Consider the following 19112-nt stretch of genomic DNA (forward strand, 5'->3'; position numbering starts at 1 on the left):
TCTTGAAAATGGTATAAAAGTTTTTCAAAATCATATAAAACCAATAAGAACACAAAGAGTAAAATAGATTTAATTAACCAAATCAAAACAGGCACATTTAGGCCACTGTTGGATAAACATAAAAAAATGGCATTTTGCTCAAACTTTGTTTGTTTTCTTTCCCTTGCGACAGTAATGTTGTCATAGATACGGATGTTTTGGATTTGTCAACTAATGCACAACTCATCATGGATTTTTGGTCATGGACTTTGTGTTTTTGTTTTGTTTTTGGTTTTTTTTTGTTTGTTTGTTTTTTTTTACTTTGTGGATATTGAACCAAGGGGATTTCATAGTACACCTCTACTGTAACTATACTGTTTTTTGGGTTATAGGTCAGCAAAAAGGGAGTGTGATGATTTTTTATTTTATTTTTTCACTTTTTCTGCACAATTTTAGAGGAAAACTCTGCATAATGCATTCAAAGCTGGTGAACTGTGTTAAACAGAGCTGAAAACATTCAAATTATGTGAACTAGATGGCAATATTAGGACAAAGAATCTCAGAGTTACAGTAATTATTGGCATAATCCAGTTCAGAGCTTGCAAAGCAGCACAGTTTAGCTACTCCTCAAACATTATGGTTAGGGATTTGTTCTGAAACCCATGCTGTTAAGAAAGACACATTATCGTCATGGAAGTAAAGTAATTAGGACATGTAAGGAGAGTGGGGGATAGAAAAAGAAAGAATGCAACAGCATGAGAGGGAGAGAGACAGAGAGAGGGACTGTATCATGGTTTACCCGCTGCAGTGGCAGGCTGTGGCCTGCAGACTCTGGGGCTTTTATGGCTGTGGGAAAGGCCAGGAGGTCACCCAAATTTCGTCAGACATCATTTTTTTTTTAGAGAAAGCGATTTCAGCATATTTTTTCCCTCCACATGCCGTGTTTACTTTCATCCACTTCCCACTGTGTGGCTCCACTGCAGTCTGGGGAATATGCGCTCTGCGTTTGTACACCCCTTCCCTGCCTTTGCCTTTGGCTTGAGTGGGACGAAATCCATAAGCATGGTGCTTCAGGGGCTACATTCACACAGAATATACTTGACGGTACTTTTTTAGAATGACAAATACATTTATGTTCATGCATAGTGCGGTTAAGAATGATATTCTGTAAATGAACTTAAAACTGAATTGAGAGTGAGTTCAGTTCAGCCTGTGATGTGTGAACAGAACCCAAAAATTGATTTTAGATTAATCACAATCTTCATTTGAATGATACTTAATACTTACTTGATAGTCCCCCTGAAATCAAAATTTAAGTTTTTTAGCTTTAAGTATGAATATGTTAGCCTTAAGGTTATGAATAAGCAGGTGTGTTCCAAAACAGTGACAAAATTTGCATTTAGGAGATATAAGCATTCAAAACTTACAATCTCTTATTTCTGCTAAAATGGATCACGGATTTCCATGACTTCACCACGCACTTCAGCTTCTCATCAAATCTTCTGTCCAATCAAATGCTCTCTAGAATCTGAAGTCCCGCCCCCTCCTACACTCCAAACAGACACTGAAGCTGTGGCTGAAATTGTCATTTGTTTAAACATTTACTAGTTTCTACATGGTGAATGGCACATAGTGCACTATACAGAGGATAGGGAACGATTCAGAAAGTATAAATATGCTTCCATTGACGCGAATGAAGTCTGTTTTCATGTCAGTGTCACGTGAACCAACGCAGCATGAGCAGTCTGCTCTGGTCCAGAGACACGAGAGCACAGAGCGGATCATATCCGTGGACCACGATTTGGCTCAGACCACAAAAGGTATCGGACCCATTTGAATTCTGCACAGAATGCTGTATTTTAAAGCGAGATAGAGGAGATTAGGAGGAGAAGCTGTTAGAGATTAGAAGGAAACTGAGCTTTTAACGAGTTTAATGGCTCTGGCCGAGCTGTGGAATAAACGACACACTATTGGCTATTTTTAAAAAAGGGGCGGAGCTGTTCGATATGTCCCACCCCATCTTCCTGTTTCAGTTGAAATTACATCAACACGTTGAATAATGCTGCGCGTTCCAAGGCAATTCAGTGGGCCTTTAATATCCCAAGAGCAATCTTTTATACTTTATGTCTGTGTCAATATGGACTTAAAGCCAGTTATTTTTAGTGAATCAAAAAAACAAACAGTCAGTGTAGTCCGATTCACAAACACATATCTCTTAATGAGTCCGTTCTTTTTAGTGAATCAAAAACTTGCAGTGTGACCAGTGTAGTTCGATTCACTAACAAATAACTCTTAACAACCAGTTATTTTTAATGAATCAAAAACATACTGTGGAACCACTGTAGACAGATTCGTGAAACTAATATGAGATGTTTTTTTAATGAATCGTTCAAAAAGACGTTACCGGTTTGAATCACACTGAAGTACCACCCTGTATAATTTACAGCAGGGATTTTTCTAGCCTTTTAATCACTACTGGGACACAGGTCATCAAAAATGTGTCAGAATATTTTGATTTATCAGTAATATTTTACTAAGGCACAGTGGTATTTCACTGTGGCTTGTTCCTTAGTAAAAAGGGTCTAACAACGCCCCTAATTTACAGCATTACATTTCTACCATAAAGACTCAGAGGGCAGGTGAACGTTTACATGGTATTTATTCCATAAAGTATAAACAGATGGTAGTGACAGATGGTACAATTAAACATGGTACAATGTTTCATGTTTAGTTGTACGGAAAAGTTCTTTGGCATAGGCCCCGTCCTTCGTCCGAATCCTGGGGATGCAGATTTGGCTGATCCTGCCTGAAGATAAAGGCAGGGGCGGAGCCTACCCCTGATGGATGGACAGGGCCAACCTGGTGGTGGTGGGGAGGATGGAGGGGAACGTCAGCGTCATTAACTGCGAACGTGAAACAGAGAATTCAGTGCTCATTTAGGTGTCAAGCAGCGATTGGCCAGACTTATTACGAAGGATGACATGACAGTAAGTCTTCCTGGTAGAACTTGCGCCAGCGCTTTCATTTACACATTTGGCAGACACTTTTATCCAAAGTGACTTACAGTGCAATTTAAGGTATACATTTGATAAGTTCATGCATTCCCTGGGAATTGTACCTAATTGGCATTGCTAGCGTCCTGCTCTACTGTTTGAGCTACATGGATACAAGAATATAGCATTTGCTGGGATCCCAAATGAATCAGAATCAAATCAAAACAAATTGGAATCAAAATGGATTTGAGAGATTGGGAATCTAATAGCAGAAGTGTCCAACTTGGTAGAATCCCTCCTCTCTGGTGTAATGATGGGACTGGGAGATAGACTACTGGCATCCTGCTGCCTTTTTTGGGAAAAGGGAAGAAGTGGTGATCTTAAGTTTCATAAGATGGGACATGGCTTCAACTTGACTGGAAATCTCATTAGCAAACAACTCAGGAATAACAATGTGGTCACTGGACTGTAAAAGTCAGGAGAGAATCAAAGAGATTCTTCTCACTCCACACGCCAGACCCTCTGTTTAGAGCGCCAAAGCCCAGCTTTCTGATTCCACATCCCCCATGGACATTAATATTAAAACAATCTCGCTCTCCGAGAAGCAGCATTAATGACCAGTGAAGTAATTATCCTTACGACATACTGCAATCTCGACTTTCTCTGCTCATGTGAAGAGTGGCAGTGAGGAGGACCCTGCGACCCAGGCACTGATTATACTTGGAAGAACCGTGTAGTGCTTTGATCAGTCCCGACTTCCTGCAATGATGAATCTCTCGTTTGCTCTTGCCCCGCGTTGAGGCCTGGATGGAAGTCTTTGGGGGCGTTAGACAAACAATGGTTCGAGCTGTGGTGGGGGTGATGGAGGCACTGAGCTTGGAAAGAGAGCGAGAAGCTCAGCGGCTGTTTTGATGGCTTACACAGATGTTTGTCATCCCTAAAGAGTGGAGGCTTTCCCACCTCTGCCCCTGCAGCTCTCACAGGCTCTTGCACCTGAGAGCAAGTGTGTTCATGTGTAAGAATAAAAGACAGAGGACAGGACTGGCCATCGAGCTGTGACTGATGGCAACATGGGGGAGAACAGCCACAGGGCATCTGGAAAAGTGGGTTAACCCGTATCTGGCCCCACTGCCTCTGTGGGGAAAAACTACACAGACCTTCACAATCAGATACACGCAAAAGCTCATTCACATACACTAATGTGCTGTTTTGTTATTTATAATCAGGCTGTTCTAAAAGAAGACTGTATCCTTATTTGCATCCTAAACAATGTTTGCGATATTGGAATTATCATGTCCTGATTCATATGTTGAAGAGAGTATGACGGTTCACTTGAGAACTATAAACGTTAAAGGATTAGTTCACCCAAAAATGAAAATTCTATCATTAATTACTTACCCTTAAGACCTTCGTTCATCTTCGGAACACAAATTAAGATATTTTTTATAAAATCAGATGGCTCAGTGAGGCCTCCATTGCCAGCAAGATAGTTAACACTTTCAGGTGCCCAGAAAGCTACTAAAGACATATTTAAAACAGTTCATGTGACTACAGTGGTTCAACCTTAATGTTATGAAGCGACTAAAATACTTTTTGTGTGCCAAAAAACAAAATAATGACTTTATTCAACAATATCTAGTGATGGGCAATTTCAAAACACTGCTTCATGAAGCTTCGAAGCTTTATGAATCTTTTGTTTCGAATCAGTGGTTCGGAGCGTGTAACAAACTGCCAAAGTCACGACCCCAGTGGTCGACCATTGAAATTTGGAAACACTTATGATGTAACGAAGCCTCGTTTACTGAAATCACGTGACTTTGGCAGTTTGATTTTAGCTCCGAACCACTGATTCGAAACAAAAGATTTGTAAAGCTTTGAAGCTTTTGAAGCAGTGTTCTTTTTTTGCACACAAAAAGTATTCTCGTCGCTTCATAACATTAAGGTTGAACCACTGTAGTCACATGAACTGTTTTAAATATGTCTTTAGCTTCTGGGCATCTGAAAGTGTTAATTCTCTTGCTGGCAATGGAGGTCTCACTGAGCCATCGGATTTTATCAAATATCTTAATTTGTGTTCCAAAGATGAACAAAGGTCTTACAGGTGTGGAACGACATGAGGGTGAGTAATTAATGACAGAATTTTCATTTTTGGGTGAACTAACCCTTTAATAAAAAAAAGAACAACAAACATGGTGGTGTGTGAGACCAACTATGTTGTCATTACTTTTTGGAAGTTTTCTTTTTTGTTTTGTCCAGTACCAATAAGGAGACAATTATTTTTATGTTATGACCCATTAATGACAGTTATTAAATGTGTGTATATTATTAAATGAAACATTTAATTGATATAATTAATTAAATATTTTTATTTCTAAATATTTATTTTATATTTATTTAATTTAAAATGTTATTCATTTCACTATTTTGCCCAAACCATTTTTTTTTATTTTTTTTTATTTAAAGATTATAATTTACAGTGTTATTGAATTATTAGTTGTTAGATTAACTAATTATTAGATTAACTTTAGCGAAAGATGACAGCAATGGTAAACTAAATGGAACAATAGAGAAAATGAGCAGCGCAATGAAATATCCAATATTTTTTTCTTTTATATGCAACAATACCACTAAATATAACACAAATATCTAATACTGGCTGACAACCGATAAGGTGCAAATATATTGTGCATAATGGTTAATACTAATTCGCCTTTACTTGATTTATTAAATGAACAATCAGCTGCTCCAGGGAACTTAAATGCTGCTCTTAAAGACTTTAAGTCAAACTGGATGATTTTATGTGAATCTACTGTGCGTTTAATGCTTAAGTAAATGTGTCTTTTTATAATATAATCTATAAGGAAAATTGTCAGCCTCATGGATTTAATAAATAAAAGCCGTATTTATTTTGCCATTTATTGTATCACTCAAATGTGGTGGGGGTCAGATGAGGACTGTTATATTGATCTGACAGATGTGACGCTGCCAAACCAGAAATCAATAAAGAGCTCCAGTATAGCGTCATGTGTTGTGTCATTTTAAATGCATAATACTACATTTTTACTTAAAATGATAATGTGAATCAAATTTTAACTTCATCAAAATGATTTATTTGCTGTTATCCATGTTATATTTCATCTGAAACACATTGTGAACACACATTTAATAAAGATGCGGATTGTAAAATTTCAAAAGAGGGATGTTTGGCTTGCATTAACCGCGCATTATTAAATGCATCATTATTCAAAAGCATCAGCAGAACTTGATGCATGAAAAGACCGCGATTGGCAGGTCTTCAATGTACTTTCCCATCCCAAAAACACAATATAGTTTTACTGCATGTCTAAGTAGGTGAATTGGGACACAGTGGTGTTACACAAATAGTTTTGACTCTAAATTCTAATTGGATGAGCCACGTTTGAAGCCGTTGCAAAATGCAGATGGTTATGTTTATGTGCCAAGTTGTTATGTTGCTTGACAATTGAAAGCAGCCTGAATGTACAGCATGTCTATCCACAGTCAAAATGAAGAAAAATGTGATGTATCGCAATTACTATTATCAGAACATATTTGATGTTTAATACACGTGGATTGGTAATTTAGACAATTTTTGTATCACTTGCCATGGCCGTGGCTATAAAAACTCAGATTTACTTGATATCGCTTTACGCATCTGATTAACAATCTTAGGCTAATAAACTAAATTATTTGGTGAAAAAAATGTTTAATGTGAATATTAATAAGAATAATTGTAACTATTTATTGAACACTGGTATTTTTTTTTCATAATGCCATTGCCATCTGTTGCCTCAATTATTGGTGTTATGCTTTAGCTTTTTTTTTTTTTTTTTTTTTTTTAAATAAATTACATTATAAATAAATCGCTTTTGTGAAACAGATTGACTCTTTCTCTTAATCTCTCTTTTTCTTTCCTCCCCCTCCAGCCACCTCTCGCTCCCACGCTAAACGACACGCTCTCTGCAGCCAGAGGGTCTGGTCAGCGGCCCAACAGATGGTAGTTAATAGGCTGGTTGTAAAGATACTTATTATTTTGTTTCGGGGCTAAAAGGTTCCATCTCGCTGGTTGGTAATGTGGGTTATCTGAAGTAAATCCGTGGTATTGTTCTACTGGCCATTTAATCTGGGGTTGCGCTCCCTGACTAAAACCTTTTTAACCCTTTCACACACTTGTGTATATGCTTAAGACCCCCTCTGACATCCTCATTAACCCCTGCCAGCAACCTCCACCCCCACTGCACACTTGACCTTCAGAGCCACTCTTACATTTCTCACAAAAAAAAAGAAAGAAAAGAAAACCACTTTGGAAATGCAGGTCTGTCATGTTTAGCAGTATTGAAGAAATATTTACTTTCATTACTTGTTTTTGTATTATTTTGGTTAGTCCTTCTTATTCCAAACATGTGGACAACAGAGATGCAAAGTTAGGCAAAAGAACATAAATATGTAATAACATGTTAACATCATTTAAAGTGCCCCTATTATGCTTTTCGTATACCTTCCATGCAGTGTGTAATATAGCCATTTGTGAATGTAAAAGGTCCTCAAAGTTTCAAAGATCAAAGTGCACGACAAATAAAGTTATTCTGAAGTTAGTTAGTCCAAAGTTATTTTACTAAAAGAAAGAATCGATTCTGAACTGCCGAAACGAGTTGTCAGCAATTCCAGTCTCACTTCCTGTTACATACCTACATAACAATGTAACATAATGCCAGCATATATGGTCTTCATTTGCTGCCCATGAATGTCTACTTTGACCCACCATCTAACACTGTTGTTGTTGAGGCCTGGAAGTGTTTGGTTCGAGTTGTTGACATGTCAAGAAGACGCTGTTTCCAGTGCTGTGAATCCACTTTGCATGTACTTCAAAAGGATAATGGGCCTCATTTATAAAATGTTGCGCAGAAACCGTCCTAAATTTGATTACGATCATTTCACCGATGTGCGTACGTGTGATTCATAGAATGAACGTACACACAGAAAACAAGCGTACGCCTCTCTTTCAGATGTGAAATCTATAAATCGCAAATGATCTTGAACTTGCACGCAGCTGAATGGTTTCAGTTCTCCACGTTTTAAGCGACACCTAATTAATGTCATTTACATATAAAAGATCACCAGTCATCGTCCAAATCCTTGGCGAGCTGCAAGAATACCTTAGATTTCCAAAAACCTGCAGTAATCTGACAAGGAAAAGTGTGTACATCTGCTCAGACCCTGACGTGGCTCTAAGCACTTTTCCACGTCAAAGACCGTTTTATAAATATGAGCGTTGACGTGGATTTAAAGGGTTAGTTCACCCAAAAATGAAAATAATGTCATTTATTACTCACCCTCATGCCGTTCCACACCCGTAAGACCTTTGTTAATCTTCGGAACACAAATTAAGATATTTTTGTTGAAATCCAATGGCTCAGTGAGTCCTGCATAGCCAGCAACGACATTTCCTCTCTCAATATCCATTAATGTACTAAAAACATATTTAAATCAGTTCATGTGAGTACAGTGGCTAAATATTAATATTATAAAGCGACGAGAATATTTTTGGTGCGCCAAAAAAACCAAAATAACGACTTATATAGTGATGGCCGATTTCAAAACACTGCGTCAGGAAGCTTCGGAGCGTTATGAATCAGCGTGTCGAATCATGATTCGGATCGCATGTCAAACCGCCAAACTGCTGAAATCACGTGACTTTGGCACTCCAAACAGCTGATTCGACACGCTGATTCATAATGCTCCGAAGCTTCCTGACGCAGTGTTTTGAAAACTAGTCAACAGTATCAATGTTTATGTTTTTAGTACATTAATGGATCTTGACAGAGGAAATGTCATTGCTGGCTATGGAGGCCTCATTGAGCCATCGGATTTAATCAAAAATATTTTAACTTGTGTTACGAAGATTAACGAAGGTCTTATGGGTGTGGAACGCCAGGAGGGTAAGTAATAAATGACATTATTTTCATTTTTGGGTGAACTAACCCTTTAAGCGTACGCACACTCCAAGATCAAATCTGTGCATATGCACGCTTTATAAATGAGGCCCGAAAACTCGTGTTGGAATTGATACGTAAAAAAACTACACCAACGTTACTAGTCGTATCACTGTTTGTCGAGTGCTGAGGAAGCCTCTGGAGCTTAAATTCAGATATGGTAATGGTAGTTTCGTTTCCGACATGTGCTGTAACTATCAGACCAATCACAACATACTGGGCCGTCTGACCAATCAAAGTAGAGTAGGCTCTCAGAAAGGAGGGGTTTAGAGAGACTGAATCTTCTAAACAAACCGTTTTCAGACTCTTTGAGAAATGAGTTGATGTGCAACGTATATTATGGGAAAATTAAAGTGTTTTTTTGACCTTTGATGCATGTAAATCTATTGTAGACCTCCAAAACAAAATTAGGAACCTTTAAAATAGCATAATAGAGGCATTTTAAATTATGAACACAGCATTTGTATGAAAAACACCTTTTAACACCAGTTTATCTTGTTTTCATGTGGTTGATGTGCTTTTTAAATCCAAACACACATGTAAGACATACATACCGTTTCTATTTTTGGTGCACTTGCAGTGAACTTTGAGACACACTTGGAGCAGGGAGGCTGTATGAACTGTCAGGGGAGTGCTGGAGTTCACCGGGACCCGAGTTCTTTTGGTTCATCCTGGATTTAAGAGCACAGAGTCAGGCACAGATCCCGAGTTGTTCATCTGTTCATCTCTAGAAAACTACTTAAGTGCTGGGTGGATGCACTGCAGTGAACTTGATTTTATCAAGTTCAACATGTTCCTCATACAACAATCCAATCAACCAATCAGATTTAAGGGGCAAGTTTACAGTTTATGTGAAGTTTAGGCTTACAACCAGGGTTAGGTGCTCCTACATCAGTGTTATTCACCTATCATTTCACTCCGATTTTAGGGATAAGTTATGGGCAGGGTTTGGTTTAGGGGTAGGGATAGGGTTAGGACTAAATTTTTTTGACAGAAATGTTATTCCAGGATCAGCATAATATGTTGATGCAGGAACATATCTTGGCAAAATCATTGTGACCTAATATGCAGTTCTATATTTTGAATACTATGAAATTCTTGAATAAACAGAACTTAATCAAAAAACAAACAGTTAATAAAAGTACAGTGACATCAAAAAATATGGATACTTAAAAATTCATTAATATCTTTGCATGAGATACAAAATATCATACCAAGTAGCATTCATAAAAGGACAGCACACTTTCCAACCACAACAAAAGTTTGCTGAAATGATAACATATACTGTTCAAAATTAACAGAAAAAATATCAGATGTCAGATGATTATGTGCTGAACCTGCGTGAACATCCGCTAAAAACACCTTGAGACCAAATGGTAAGTAATTGCAAAAGAATTGGCCCAGCTAAAAAGTGTTGTAGGAAAAGGCTATTTACAATATCATCACTATTTAGGAGTTTGAAGATAAACAGCACAAGTTCCAGCACATTACCGTCTGTAACAGTTGAACCTTCCTGTTTCTGATTGTGCTATATGGTCCGAAGCAGACAACAACACAAACACACACATCTTTCCGTCATTACTTTTGTGTGGTATTTATCCACCTGCAGAGGCTGTAAAGGTCTGCCGCATTGCTTCTATGCATTGCCTTCATGTGTGACTCATCCCATGACCTCTGGTAACACAGAGACAGGCAGAACAAGAGAGGCAGTGTTGGCCAACATCTCACTGGTCTGAGCAGAGAGCACACGAGTATACAGGCCTCCTCCGGCCTTGCGGGGGGAAAAAAGATCCTTTTCCTTCAGTGATAGCCAGCCAAAGCAAACAGAGCAAATGAATAGAAAAGGAGGAACACACTGAACACACATTCTTAGGTCCAACTAGAGGATGTAAAATTATCTTGTTAATAATGATGTCTCCGGTTTGCTTAATCATAAAATACCTCATTTTTGCATCTGATGAAATAATCTAGTCATCCAGCAGCTGAGCTACATGCTACAGTTTTGATTTATGAATTCTTTTTATGTAAGTCCTTTTTTCAGTCATTTCCAGAGGTCTGAACTCTTCTATTACTGGAGGCAGGATCAAAATGAAGAGATCCTGTCTGTATTACTGGAATCTACATACAATCATGGCTTTACTTAAGTGGTACAAAATGTTTCCCTGCATGTCAAGCAGCAGTGTGGGAAAATGGGATAGCGGGAGCTTCTATCCAAGACAGTTCAGTTCAGTTGACTGATAGCATTACCACCACAACAAACATGTTGTCCCAATAGGATTTTTTTTTTTTTAAGTTAGAGAACTAGTCAACAGTATAAATTGAGAACTTGAGATAAAATATGAGACATATGATGTGTGAAGACAAGTGAATGTCACTAGTAAACACAATATTTTTATTGTGCATGTGTCCAAAAAAGCTGTATTTGTCAAAAAGTTCTACAAATGAAGAGTTAATTTGCAAAAACAGAATTCGTTTTTATTCATTCTCACTAATCATGGTTTTTTTTTTGCTTGTTTTTTTTATTGTGCATTCCAAGTAATATCAATCAAACTGCAGATGGGTTGTTTTAAGTAATAATAACAACAAAAAATACGTGTAACTTACAAAATTAAAGTTCATTGAAAGTAAGTTGTTTTTTTTTTTTATATTAATTTTTTTTCTTTTTTTTCAAAAGCAGATAACTCCACATTTCATGTTAAACCAAAGCAAGTAATATCTTTGCAATAGAGTACCTCAGGGATGACGTGTTTTTGTAGGCAAAACCCGGAAGCGAGTTAGCATTTTAGGACTTTCCGGTTCCATCGCCCCGAAGTCAATGGGTTTTTTTGAATGGGTTTTTGCTAAATTGCCTGAAATAAGGTCTGTAGTTAACAAAGCCTCTAAATATTTTCATGTTTTGATCTATGACATAAAACACACCAGTTATAACCTGCTTGTGATTTTTTAAACCTTTATTGTGTCTTAAAAATGGCGGTTGCTAACATATTGCTAAAATGGACTACTTCCTTTGGCGGGGACTTTAGACGTCATCATGAAAACAGGACATTTGGACAGCATTTCTCATGGAAAAAGTGGATAAGTATTCATACACAGCGCAGATCATAATCAGCGAGCATGTTTTTAAATAAAGTTGTTTTTTAATTAAAGTTTGAGGAAGCTTGGTGGTGGTGACGTTGATCCACGACCATGGTGTGCTGTAGTCCGTTTATAGCCTACTGTTAGCTTTTTATATCTGACGACTATTTAGGCTTCAAAATGTATAAATGTTGTGTTAACTTGTAAAGATTATCTTGATAGACAAAACGTGTGTCATAACCCTTTGTTAAACACAGAGCTTATTTTTTGCGATTTTCCAAAAGTCTATGGGAAAATGCATAGGCTTTCGATCGAGGGAACCTGTGTGCCGCTAACTTCCGGGTTGGCCTACAAAAACACGTCATCCCTGAGGTACTCTATTGCATTTACACACACACACACACACACACACACACAAACTGAAAAGGACAAACAAGGGATGTAAGACGTGTATGGTGTACAAGGACTGACAGGAGTCAAAATTATACATCCTTGATCACTTTTAGTCAGCTTTGACGAAACTTCCCTCAGCTAGCGCATCTTTTTGAAGTGACTTGAAGCCTTGTCACCTGACCTGAATACTGCGCGCTGATTCGCTAAAACAGACTTAACGGTTTCTGTACACAAACAACAAGGGCGCTTGTCGGTTTCTGCTGTAAAATGTGAACTCGCGACGCCTTGACAGTGGACAATACCAGCTTTTCTGACAAAACGTATTCAGGGTTCAGAACGTGCTATATCTGGAGAACAACGCACAGCAGTTAGTTCTTTTTTTTTTTTTAAAGTGGCGTTTATCGGTTTTTGCAAATTAACTCTTCAAATATTATTTTTGTTATGATACATAAAGTCATACATAAATTATTTTAAAATGTCATTTTCACCACAAAATGATATCAAAAAATGCCCATAGTTGAAGAAACATCCTTTGACTGGATACAAAGCCAAAGAATGAAATGCAGCAGTGTAATGAAAGATGATACAGCCATCATTTCTCTGCTTTCTTCTATAATTTCCGTTGATGAGCAAACTTTGATGTCCCACTCACTCCATGGGTTGTTGGAAACAGGTTTCTCCATCCTTGTCCATCTACATCCTCCAACTTACATGACTCTGCCCTTGTTTAATTTCCACTTCCTGCTTTATTCTTGGCTTAATCCAAACGAAAGACAGCTGTGCGGCAGAGCGAGGGGGCGGGTTATATGAGAGAAAGTGACCTCTTCAACTGTTTTAACAGATTGTGGGAACCAGAGTGTGCGCTGGTGTGTAGCACTATTGATGCATGGCAGTGTTTCCAGCCTTCTGTGTGTGATTTCAGTTTATATCATTGCAAATTGTTAACTATATTATTGCACAACTATCTATATAAAAGATAAATAAAGGTGGATATATAGTATATCCATCTTTATCTGCATACATACAGTATACTCAGGTAAAGTTATACACTACATAGAAACATCTAAACTGCTTGATTGTTTATATAATCTCAAATTGTAAACTATATTATCCCCATATAAAGTTGAAAATTTATATTTATATATATATATATATATATATATATATATATATATATATATACATACATAAGCAATATATACATATAGCAAATGTCAACTGCTTGATAGTTTATATTTTGCAATGATACAAACAAACACTACAAGACAAAAGTTTGGAATAATTAACTTTTTTTAGTGTTTTTGAAAGAAGTCACATGTTCACCAAGGCTGCATTTATTTGAACAAAAATACAGTGAAAAATTAATATTGTGAAATATGAATACTATTTAAAATCACTGTTTTCAGAAATCATGCAAATTTGCTAATTTGGTGTTCAATATTATTCACATATTATTATTATAAAATAATATAAATAATAAAATAATATAATAATAAAAATAATTATTATAAAAAGTCTTATTCCAAAATTTTGGCCTGTACGTATGGTATCGTCTAGCTCTAATCTGCTAAATGTGACAATAAGGCATGAAGATTTTATAAACATTAACATCGTGATTTTCTGTAAAGCTGCTTTGAAACAATGTGCCTTGTGACCAAAGTGTTGCTAAGTTCACCATTAGCCATATTTTAACCACTGCATGTACAACACATGTAAAAATAAATAAATAAATAAAACATTCTATGTCTTTAATGGTAATGTTTAACTAATCAATAAATTATTCAGTAAACCCATATGACAGAAGTGTTGCTATTTGTTTACCGCTCTTTTAAAATAAAAAGAACTTTTATAAGGCAACAGGACCTGAAAAAAGTAGCTTGAGTAAATATAAATTTAGCACACAAGCAGTGGGAAGAAGTGATTTTATAAAGACTTTGGGGCGAGGAAGAGAAAACAACTGACTCATTGAGGGTCATTTCATCTTCCCTTTCTTTGTTTTTTCCATCCACATACAGAGTTTTTGATCAAATGCTCCTGCAAGGTCATTCCTTCATAAAAAAAAAAAAAGAAAGAAAAAAAAAAGATTTTTATACATCCTCAGTTCATGTTGTCCATAGTGCAGTCTTGTGGAGAACTTGAAAGGCTTCAGTAGGGCTCCCCAGGGGAAGCTTCGTGTCTGTGTCTGCTCTCCTCGGGCCTTGTTCTGGCTTCTTAAGAGGGGGTAGGCGGATGGTGAGGGGGGTGGGGGTGGAAGCGACTGTAGTGTGTCCCCTCACCTCCCCAGGGTCATTGGGTTAAGGGCACAGGTTGAGCCCTAAACTGGGCGGCCCAGACAGGACATCTATCTCTCCCAGCAAGGCTCTGGAGACCGTAGGGACCTTCTCCCAGATGGGTTTCAGAAGAATCCATTCCCATAGCAGATGTTACAATACAGCATGTGGACATTTTGGTCTATGTGTCCAACGAGTGGCTTTTCCTTAAAGGGATACTTCACCTACTGTTGTTATCATCCTCATGTTGTTTCAAACCTGTATGCCTTGCTTTCCTCTGTGGAGCACAAATTCTTCTTTTTGAAGAATATTCTTACTCTTTTCAATATACTGTAATAGTAATGTAAGTGAGGACAAGACTAGGCTGTATCCAAATATGCATACTTCCATAGTAGGTGAATACCAATATGTGAAAATAGTTATCAAAATTCACAGTATTCATAAAATGTAGGCGAAAAGTACTTCCTACTTGCAGTGAGATTCTGATGTCTGCATCCACTGGACACTGTACTATCCCATGAGGCCATGGAAGAGGATGTATGGATGGTAGTGAAGCGACACAACTGACACTGGTAGGTCACAGGACATACACATATTCATACTATAAAGAACATACTTTTTACATATCGCAAAGTAATTTCTTATTCAAAAGAAGTTTTCGATTGCAGCCCTAGTGTGAATGATTTGTTCATGTATCTTTTTAATCCGGGTCTCAAGTTCAACTGACTCACTTTATGATCCGTTGCCATTAGAGGAGAAAATTAAAATGAATTATGACAGCTGTTTCTATCATATGACTTCAGATGACTTGCACAAGTCATATGGACTACTTTTATGATACTTTAAATGGTGCTTTTGTATCCTTTTTGAACCTTGAAAACTTTCTTTGTAATTGCGGCAACCAGCACATTATTAAAAATTCACCTTCTGTTCCACAGAACAGAGGAAGTCATACAGCTGTAGAATAGCATGGGTGAGTAAATGATGACAGAATTTTCATTTTTGGTTGAACTGTCCCTTTTTGAAAAAACTCTTATTTATCTCAGACTGAGACCTTGAGGGGTTTTGGTTGATATTAGTAAGGACATTCATGATTCTCTATTTAAAAATGACTGAAATGTATCATATTAGATACACCACAAAGACGGCAAAGAGATCAAATATCTTGTAATATTTTAGATTAACTTCTAAAATATTTCAAGGACAAACTCAAACCTCTCAGAGAGAGATCACCGCTTTACACAGATGAGGAAATTTGATCTACGGATGTATTTTTGTGGTATGAATTGAGAAGAGCAAGGAAAAGTACTGCTATTATAAATGTGATTATATAACAGATGTAGCAATCAAACAAATTTAATGAAGTACAAGAGAAAATGCTTTTCGTCAACTTTCAGACCACACACAACCTAGCCTTCAGCAAACAATGACTATAATTTTTGTCAATAACCCTAGACTAGCTGTTTATTGGATAGATTAAACCAAAACAATGGAGTCTGAATGTGATGTTCAGTTTGTGCTCAGCACTTTTAATGGGAAGGACTTGATTCATTACAGATGGCCACAATAATGTTTGAGGGCAAGTGTCACCAAATCAGACCAACAGTGGTGGCACAGGAGCAGCCAAGACACAATGTGAACACTAAACCTGCTGAAGTTAGTCTGACATACTATCTGGCATGTTAATGCCATATCGAAAATGCAAAAAATAAAAAATAAACCACTGACCCCAAACTTTTGAACACTATTGTGTGTGTGTGTGTGTTTGTGATTTATCTGGACACAAATTTGTACCACTATTACGACGTAAACATGAAATATGAGGACATTTCATGAGTTCTCATATTTAAAATAGCTTTAAAAACATAAAAATGTAAAAATGCAGAATGTTTAGAAGGGGTAGTGTAGGGGGATAGAATGTACAGTTTGTACAGTATAAAAACCATTACGCCAATGGAATGTACGAAGCCCCTGACATGACATGCAGGAAAAAAATAGTAGGCTAAATTGTGCGCACAATTTATTAATTCGTTCCCTCAATTTGCTAAAACGTGCGCACTATTTACTATTTCGTTTCTTCGATTTACTAAAACGTGCACACGATTTAGTAAATCGACGGAACGAATTAGTAAATTGTGCACACGATTTAATTTTTTTCCCTTGCATGTCATGTGCGGGGCTCCGTAGGAATGTCCTCACTTTGATAGCAAAACAAACCTGTGTGTGTGTGTTGTTAAATTTACATGTATATATACAGTTGTGGACAAAATTAGAGGTATCATACATGCATGTATTTTTTTAGTACTGTCCTGAATAAGATATTTTACATGAAAGATGTTTACATATAGTCCACTAAACAAAATAAAAGTTAAATCTATAAAAATTACCCCAGTCAAAAGTTTACATACACTTATTCTTAATACTGTCAATGGATGATTCACCTGGATGATGTTTTTGTTTTGTTTTGTTTGTGATGGTTGTTCGTGAGTCTCTTGTTTGTCCTGAGCAATTAAACTGCCCAATGTTCTTCTGAAAAATGCTCTATAGGTCCAACAAATTCTTTGGTTTTCCAGCATCTTTTGTATGGCCACGTTCACACAACGGCAGAATATGGTTGTCAGTCCTGTATTTGAGTCCTTAATACGGTTACGTTCACACACAGTACGGTTATTTACGGGAGTGACAACCGCATTCTATAACCGAACTCACACCCATAAATTTTCAGGTCTCACAACCACATTCTCGGAATATTCGCGCTGTGTGAACGGAACAGGACTGGACAACTAATTGTCTGTCACGTCATACAGTGCAAGAGAGCCGCTCTGCTAAGGTGTTTTGTGTGTGGTTTCGCTTTTGGTAACTTACTGCGCAGAGATGTGAACTGTGTGTCATCTGAAGGTGTTAGATCCAGTCACTGTTCTCCACCGGAGCGGCTCCCGTCAGTTTTGTGTTTCTTTTCCAAATTCAAATGCCGTGTCATGCGCGAGACGTCGCAAAGGACGTGACACGCGAGTGCAAAGGTTAAAGACTCCGACTAGCGCGTGTTTCCATGCTGCTGTTGGGTAATGAAGTTTTGATGGATGAACTCGCGGTTCACTTAGTCTCTTGTCATGTCAAAAGTGATCATACTTTTCAGTTTTATGGACGTCGCCATCTTTAATATTACGTTGGTCACTGTCGTTATGGTTACTAGTAAGAGAATATGAGCTTGATTCTCGTTGCACGTTCATACAGGCAGTGTTCCAGACGCTACTGTAAGTTGCTGTGTGAACGAGACATTTCAAGACTCACACCTGTAAGTAAATGTGGTTGTCAATCCCAAAAACCGACAGTGTGAATTTGCCTATATCTGAACCCTTTCCAGCCATGACTGTAAGATTTTGAGATCCATCTTATCACACTGAGGACAACTGAGGGACAGGGCAAAAAGAAATATAACTGGCAGGGAAAAAAGTAGCAAAACAAACAAACAAAGAATATATAAACATATAAAAAACTTAAATAAGGACTATCTTATTTAGCTAACTAATCTAAACTACAACTCCCACAGGGTTAAAAGTTTCCTAACAACCGAGAAAAACAAAAGAATCTTCCCGGACAGCTTACTTACCTACGCTTTCCCTCTATTCTTCTAATTCAACTAAACAAACAACAACTCACCATCTTGTCCAAAAAAAAACAACCAACATGTCAAAGATGTTTGAGGCACAATTTTAAAGTTTTAGGAACATTTTCTAATGCTAATTTACAAAAACCAAATAGTAGGCCTATTATGATTATTCCTGCACTATGGTGAATCACACTTGCCCTCTGCTAGAGATGAGTAAGCTCCTCATTCACCATAGCCAAATGAGTTACATTCAGAAGCATGCTGCCTGTTGCTGTTGAGCAGTGTTTGACTTTAGGCTCAGTCTGTTATACTCACTTATTGCTCTCTTGCACTGTTATACATCATGATTATCAGCATGTGTATGTTTGTTTACCCGTACAACTCTTTAGATTATCCATAGATAAAACTGAGATTACTTCTCATTACCCATGACCCTTTGTAATGACAGAGGTGCCAGACAGACTGAGAGGTCTCCATTTTTCTGTCTGTCTGCACTCAGCCATGTTGGCAGTGGAAGTGCTGATGACTGTGTAATGTCTTGGCTGGAGACGGAGAGGAACAAGGCACACCTGTCTGTCTGTCAGCAGACCCTCCACTCCAGCCAGAGCCAGCCAAGACACACGACCTCTACCTGGCCTCTCTGTCTCATGTCTGTATACAGAGCTGTGGATCAGAAGCCAAATCATGTTTTATTGCCCTCTTTTTCCAGATTTCCTACTCATAATTAAGCTGCCTTACACAGGCAACACATGATAAATGAGTAGTTTACAAAATATATATT

At 37.5% G+C, this 19112-nt stretch overlaps 1 long non-coding RNA gene across 1 annotated transcript; it reads right to left on the minus strand.

Moving 5' to 3' along the window:
- Positions 1-2621: 2621 nt before the first annotated feature.
- Positions 2622-17744, minus strand: LOC127523389 (uncharacterized). Its single transcript, XR_007932859.1, has 3 exons — positions 17587-17744; positions 9538-9654; positions 2622-2882 (listed from the first exon to the last, which is right to left on the minus strand). It is a non-coding gene; the product is annotated as an uncharacterized LOC127523389 (long non-coding RNA).
- Positions 17745-19112: the final 1368 nt, after the last annotated feature.

Source organism: Ctenopharyngodon idella, chromosome 12 (assembly GCF_019924925.1).
Source record: "Ctenopharyngodon idella isolate HZGC_01 chromosome 12, HZGC01, whole genome shotgun sequence".
Lineage (NCBI taxonomy): Eukaryota > Metazoa > Chordata > Actinopteri > Cypriniformes > Xenocyprididae > Ctenopharyngodon > Ctenopharyngodon idella.